At 38.0% G+C, this 7823-nt stretch overlaps 1 protein-coding gene across 1 annotated transcript in view; it reads left to right on the top strand.

Moving 5' to 3' along the window:
• Positions 1-1161: 1161 nt before the first annotated feature.
• A2ML1 (alpha-2-macroglobulin like 1) overlaps positions 1162-7823 on the top strand; it is a 44012-nt gene continuing 37350 nt past the window's right edge. The window contains exon 1 of the mRNA XM_016221793.2: positions 1162-1240. The gene's annotated coding sequence lies outside the window, so the exon portion shown is untranslated. The remainder of the gene's footprint in view (positions 1241-7823) is intronic.

Raw genomic sequence — 7823 nt, 5'->3', positions numbered from 1 at the left:
ACTACAATTTAAAAAAAATTAACAAACATTTGTAACAGTTCTACCATTAGTCTATTAGGTGCCCATTTCACCACATCTTTCATCAGCATTGAAAATCTTGACAAATTGATATTTAAAAAGTATGGTAGCATTATATTGCAAGCCAGTGAATTCTAGTAGGGATAATATTTTCCGAGTGCAAATCCAAACTCTTCCTGAAGTTTTGCTATTAGACATTTTTGTCCTTTGAAGTCATGTTTTTGAGGCATTTCAGGCTGAGTTTAATGTCATGTCCTGCTTCCCACAGTTTGAGTAACTTTATTCCCATCTCAGCCCAATCTCTAGGTTAAATTCTGGTCTTTGGTGAAACACATTAAATACCTTTTGTCCAACAATAACACTTGGCATCAAATGACTTCTGTTACTGGCAAGATTCTGATATTATACTCCATTTTTGGTAATTGGATTTCTATTTTGTCTCCTATGGCTGAGTGCCTGTTTCTGTAACCTTTCCAATATCCTAAATGCTCTGTGCTTGAGCTCAGACTTTAAAAAAAAAAAAAAAAAATCTTTATTGATTTCAGAGAGAGGAAAGGAGAGGGAGAGAGAGAGATATAGAAACATCAATGATGAGAGAGTCATTGATCGAGCCCACAACCTGGGCATGTGCCCTGACCGGGAATCGAACCCCAATCACCTGGATCCTAGGTCGACGCTCAACCACTGAGCCACGCCCTGCCGGGCAAGCTCAGACTTTGACTGAAGGGTATTTCAAGGGTCTACTATGTGCCATGCATAGTAGGCTGGGGTTAAATCAGTGATTAAAATATAATCCTTGCCATTATTTACTTTATAGTGCAGTAGGGAAAACAGGCTGGATTATAAATGTTATTAAGCTGGAAGTGTGCCTGGAATGTTTGAGGGTCAGCAACGAGGCCTGTGTGCATGGAACAGAGAGAGCAGTAGTAGAACAGAGAGGTAACGAAGGGTCAGGTTAAGCAGAGCCTTAAAATAGCTGCAGACACATTGTTTTATTTTGAAAGAAATTGAGAGGCATTGGACAGTTTGGAGCAGAGAAGTAATATGATCTAACTTAAATTTTAAAAGGATCATTTTTGCTATATTGTTGATAATGTGCTCTGGATAGTCACGGGTAGAAACAGGGAGGCTTCTGTAGTAACACCAGCAGGAGGACTTCTGCTTCTGGCCAAGATGAAGTAACAGAGACTGAATTTACCCTGCTGTCTGAAAGAACTAAAAAGTAAGACATAATACTATATAAAACAATGGTTTTCAAATATTGGGCATCAGTTAGCACAAGGTTTATTTCTTAGAGGTGAGCAACAACTACGGTGAGTCCTGTAACTGCCCCAGCTTACTACCTGGGGAGTTTCCAGGTCAAGTGCAGAGAAAGGCAATCTCACGGGAGCCTAGTGGTCTCAGTGAGTTGAAGAGACGGAGCTGAGAATTAGAGGGCCAGCATAGCTGGAGTTCTCAGAGCGGAGTACCAGAGAGCAAAGAGCTGCACACAGAATACAGAGATCTGTAGAGGGTCTCCCTGAGTTTTTGGGTGAGTACTGATGGGCACATGCATGTAAAGAAACTACTCAAGTGCAGAGAAAAAAACCACCTGAAATTATCAGTGGGAAGTCCCTGGGGCTCACAAAAGGACCAGAATAGTTTGTATTCCCACCAGCCAGAGTGGAAACACCAAGTATGTCATGGGAAAAAAAGTAGAGAACTCTAGTGAATTTTCCATTTCAGTTATTTTTTACTTTTCAACTTCAGAATCTATTTGGGTCCTTTTAAAAATTTCTGTCTTTTTATTGATATGCTCTGTTTGATTAGACATTGTTCTCATGCTCTCTTTTGTTCTTTAGACATGGTTTCCTTTAGCTCCTTGAACATATTTAAAATGATTTAAAGTCTTTATCTAGTAAGTACAACATCTGGGCTTCTTCAGGGACTGTTTTTATTGATTTTTTTTCCCCATGTGTATAGGTCATACTTGCTCGTTTCTGGGAATTTTTTGTTGAAAACTAAATATCTCAAATAATGTGACATCTCTGAATCGGATTCTCCTGCCTCCCCAGAGTTTATTATTTTGCTGCTTTTTATATTTGTTTTTTGCTCAGTGACTTTTGGACTAACTCCATAGAATTTTTCAATGTCAGAGATTTGCAAAGTCCCTATGGATATTTCATTCCACAGCTCTTCCTTTGAAGCTTTTTGGTTAGTCTGTTGTTTGTGTCATCACCTCAGACAGCTGTGCTGTGTAAAACCCAGCAGACAGGGCAAATAATGACATTTCTTTGGGAATGAGATCCTTTCAGCTCTCCCCAGGATTAGGAATGCAGGCTGCTGTTTCTCAAGGTTACAGTGGAACTGGGAGTGGGGGATGGACTAAGGTAAATGAAAATGCCACAAAGCTCACTGCTCTCACCAGGATCCAGCTGTTTTTCTTAACTAAATGTCCTGTGATTGCTGCAAGGCTATGGTTAATTTTCAGTCCAAAAGCTGTTTTTGACCATTTTTAATTTTTTTAAAATCCTCACTCAAGGATGTTTTCATTGATTTTAGAGAGAGGTGAGGGAGGGAGAGAGAGAGAGGGAGAAAGAAACATCAATGTAAGAGAACATCGATCGGTTGTCTCCCTTACACACTCCCATCAGGGATCGAACCCACAACCTAGGTATGTGCCCTGACCAGGAATCGAATCCCTAACCTTTCAGTGTATGGGCCGAAGCTCCCACCAACTGAGCCACACCAGCCAGCGCCTGACCATTTTTTGGCCAGGCTTTTTCTTTTTCTTTTATGGAGGGATAAACTTTTGGAGGTTTTTACTGTATGATTTTTTGCTGAAGTCACCCAATGAGGTCTTTTTCCCTCATTTTTCATTCATTCATATTTATTAAATGCCTGCCACAGCGAGATACTGTTTTAAGTGTGCTGCGGATACAGCATGTTCTTCCCTGGGCTCGCATGTTATATAAACACAGTCATAAAACAGCGGCTTATGGTATTGTAATGATAATGATTATGATAATGTAATATTATCTAGCATCTTGCTCTGAAGAGTTTGTATCCTACTCATTCTCTCCTCTTTAAAGCTTTATTATTCATATTTTTTATTTGTTTTCATGTAGCTAAGCAAGTATTCTGCTTCCTCTGGAAATACTTGTTTCAAGTTAAACCATTCCCTCTGTGCCTACCAATTCCCCAAGCGACTCTGTTTCATTAAACGTAGTTTAAATTTCTTTATGAAAAATAATAAGCCAACAAGAACACATTTTTGGTTTGCTGTACTCTTTGCAGGGAAAACAAAATGCTATTTGTAATGCTACTCATTTTAAGAATACTGTTTTTATAGTTATTTAATCTAAAAGCCAGAAATAATATCTTGTGTTAACACTGAAAAGTTTGGTCACTCTTCAATTTATGAGTTTAACCTACTTGTTCTCTTAAGCAGTCAATGAAAATGTACTGAATGCTTCCTATGTGTCCAGCACCGCTGAGTTTTTAGGAGACCTTTAGTTCCCCTCTCCATCAATCCCTTATAAGCTCCTTTTCCAGAAGAAAGTTTATCCTTCGCAGGAAGCACTTCTGTCTGTTCCATCAACTTCCACCTCCTCACTTCAAAATAGTGCCACCAGACTCAGAAAGGGTGGGCTTGATAGGGACAAGCAGGTGTCTCAGAGGAAATGATGTGATTGGGGCTGAGGGGGAAGGTCTTATCTTTCACAAAGAAGACTTGTTGTTTTTTTTAATTTGAAAGAATTTGAAGTTAAAAAGTAAGAGTAAAAACACAATGAAAACCTGGATGAAAGATTCACTGAAGCTTCTCAGTTACATGCTACACTCCACTGAACTTTCCCTTGTAACTCTTAACCCAGCCCACAGATTTGTCTTCTAAATGAGTAATATTTGTCATCGGTAGCACATTTTAGGTACAAAATCATATGCTGTTCAGTGACATTTCTTTAGTATTTTTTGTTTGTTATTGGACTTTACATATGGGAATATCTTATGTTATGAAATATTTCCCTTGAAGTCAAAGAAAAGGTCTTCAAATATATTCTCTATTTCTTTTTGTGTCCAACATTCTGAAGGTGTTATATATATTTAATATCAATAAATATTATATATAGATAGAGATATATAGGGAGATTTATAATTGGCTCACATGTTTGTGGAGGCTGGCAAGTCCAAAATCATAGGGTAGGCTGGCTGATTGGACTCTATCTCCGAATACAGCCACAGCCTCAGCTACAGGAAGTTAGGACTTCAATAGATGAATTTTGAGGGTGGCACAATTCATTCCATAACAGTAATCAATAAATATTTGTTGAAAAAAGAAGTCCTTCTCCCTAAGTGTAATCTGAGCATGTGAGCTCTGTGATTCTCCCTTACCTCTTTGAAGGTGAACTTTTAGTTTTTTAAAACAAAATTTTGTTTTGTACTTTGGGAAACTAAATGATTCATTTCATGTCCCGGTTTGGGTGTGGTTGGGCGGCAACCTCACCGAACTTTGACATATTGCATAGTTCACTCCCATGAATTTGAAAAAGGAAGAGTGAAGCCTATAATTAGTAGAGAAGGGTGGAGGAAATTCAGAGGCAAGCAAGGAGTGGCCCTAGCTTCAGCTGGTTCCTCCCTTCTTTTTCCCAATGCTATGACTTGGTTTGATTAGCTCCTGCTCTACAGGCGCAGAGCCTCAGATCAGCGGTTCTGGAGTGGGACAGAAACTGGCCCCTCTCTGCTGGCCTTTGGTATGAGGAGAGCAGGAAGCTGGCTTGCTGAGAATATCATCCCCTAGGGGGTAGCACCAAGGTATCTCCTAGGAAATTACCAAGCCAAGTGGCCTTTTGGAGAGCAAAGTATTCAAAGAAAATGTTAGCAGATGGAAGACCAAAGACCGCATGTGAAAAAGTAGAAAGAATCTAGAAATGAGAATATAACACCCTTGAGTAGAATGGTGTGGGAAAATATCAAATATATAAAAAAAGGTCAGGGAAACTGGAGCTATATAAAAAAGAACTCCAAACATACTGGAACAATTTTTTTTTCTTAGCTGTACTGATGAGTGTTTATCATCACTAATTTTTTTGGTGTGGTTAAATTGGAAATTTATGAGTATTCCTGAATAACTATTTTATATATATATATATTTTACACACACACACACTCACATATATATATACATACACACAGTCATGCCTAAGATAATATATAGAATAAGATAATAAGCTATTATAAGATAATGATAAGATAATATTTAATTGGTATAATTATACCAATTATAATTGGTATAATTCTTACTCCAGAAATACTTTTATTGTTTGCAAGAGAAGTCCACATGCAAGAGCGCTTCCAGCCCAGCTGGGCATGGCTCAGGGGTTGAGTGTCGACCTAGGATCCAGGCGATCAGGGTTCGATTCCCGGTCAGGGCACATGCCCGGGTTGCGGGCTCGATCAATGACTCTCTCATCATTGATGTTTCTGTCTCTCTCTCTTCTTCTCTCTGAAATCAATAAAAATATAAAAGAAAAAAAAAAAAGCGCTTCCAGGTAATAAATGGTGCCTATTTAGGCTAAAGCCCTCAAGTAAGGATTCTGATACCCAGAACAAAACTAAGTGAGCTAACTCTTTACAGAATCATCATTAACACAGCTATTTTATCTGTATGTGCCACATGATATGCCAGGAATAGGTTTTATGCAGCCTAAATTTTGGAGATTATTAAATCCTGGACATTTCCCTCACCAAATTCCAAGCAGATGACCAGGCTGATAACTACATTAAATGAATTTTAAAATAGACCAGAAGAGATAAAGATAATTGGTGGGCCAATTTGACTGACAAAAGTGGTAAAGGGAAGTAAGCACCTCCCAATGGAAAAGTTAGCCTCCTACAGAGGAGCTGGTAACCTTGGCGCTGAGTGAGCCCCTTATCCAGAAAGCAGAAACAGAGTGATGGGGCTAAGTAGAGACAAGACTTGCCAGAATCAAGCTTCTATCATGTTTCTGTCATATGCCAGTGTTCTGGGCAAATCGCATTCATGGGGACCTCAGGGAGTGTTCACACTTATTTTCTTTTTCTTTTTCTTTTTTAAAATTTATCTTTATTGTTGAAAGTATTACAGATGTCCCCTTTTCCCCCCATTGATCTCTTCCACCCCACATCCACCCCACCCCAGGCCTTCCCCAAACCAATGTCTGTGTCCATAAGTTATGCATATATGCATATAAGTTCTTTGATTAACCTCTCCCCTCCCACTCCCTCACCCCCGCCTTCCCTCTGAGATCCTTCAGTCTGTTTCATGCTTCTGTGTCTCTGGATCTTTTTTGTTCATCAGTTTATTTTGTTTATTATATTCCACATATAAGTGAGATCATGTGGTACTTGCCTTTCTCTGCCTGGCTTATTTCACTTAGCATAATACTCTTCAGTTCCATCCATGCTGTCCCAAAGGGTAAGATATCCTGCTTTTTTACAGTTGCATAGTATTCCATGGTGTAAATGTCCCACAGCTTTTTCATCCACTCGTCTACTTATGGGCCCTTGGGCTGTTTCCAGATCTTAGCTATTGTAAATTGCGCTGCTATGAACATAGGGGTGCATAAGTTCTTTCTGATTGGTGTTTCAGGTTTCTTAGGATATATTCCTACATGCTTATTTTGCAAAGCAGCTTAATTCATATTGAGAGCAGAGAGAGGTTTCCTGATTCTAACTCAAAACAGCTATTAGATTAGGAAATGTAATTGATAGGAAAACTTTGGACTAAATTAGTATAAATTTAACCAATGAAGCATATATGAAGTTTCCCCCAGCTTTATTGAGATATAATTGAAAAATAACATTGTATTAGTTTAAGGTGTGCAACATAATGATTTGAAATATGTATATATTGTGAGAGGATTACCGCAATAAGTCTAGTAAACACATCCATCACCTCACAGTTATCATTTTCGTGGTGAGAACATTGTTTCTGTTGCTTGTGTTTTAAGTGTCATATCTGGCTTATGTCTTTATGCCAGCACCATACTGTTTTGATTACTACAGCTTTGTAATAACGTAGCTTGAAATCAAGAAGTGTGGCAACTCCAGCTTTGTTCTTCTATCTCAAAATTGCTTTGTCTATTCAGGGTCTTTTGTGGTTCTATATAAATTTTAGGAATTTTTTTCCTATTTCATGAAAAATGCCATTGGATTTTTGATAGGGATTGCATTGAATCTACAGATAACTTTGAGTAGTATGGACATTAATTCTTCTGATCCATGAACATGAGATAGCTTTCCATTTATTTGTATCTTTTTCAATTTTTTACTGATGTCTTTGTCAGCATGTGAATCTTTCACCTCCTTAGTTAATTTTTAAGTATCTTATTAGTTTTGATATTATTATAAATTATTATTTTTTTTAGATGGTTTGTTGCTTGAACTATCTAAAAGGTAAGACTGGCCTCATCAGCAGTTAAAAGCTACCTGACACCTACCTTAAATGGTCACCTCAGGGAGGGGTAGATAGGAAAGGGAAGGGTTGGTACAGGATAGAACCGTGAATTTAAAGACAAGTAGTTATTAATAATAGAAAAAAAAGGAATATAGTTCAGGATATCTCAACATTCCAGGTTTTATGTTTTTCTAAATTAATATTCATTTTCTTATATACTTTCAATATATTATGAATGTATTTATAATAAAGTAATTTACTTACGACTTTTTTTGATGTAGACTAAAACCTGAGTCAGATGTACCGGTTTTCCCTCATGTCCATATCAGCCTGAGCCTCCAGAGGCAACCACAGAGTGTTCCACACTTAACCAAGACTTTGGTACATACAT

The sequence above is a fragment of the Miniopterus natalensis genome, chromosome 2 (assembly GCF_054644295.1).
Source record: "Miniopterus natalensis isolate mMinNat1 chromosome 2, mMinNat1.hap1, whole genome shotgun sequence".
NCBI lineage: Eukaryota > Metazoa > Chordata > Mammalia > Chiroptera > Miniopteridae > Miniopterus > Miniopterus natalensis.
Note: the sequence above shows the minus strand (reverse complement) of the source record. Positions and strands in the feature narration are given on the sequence as shown.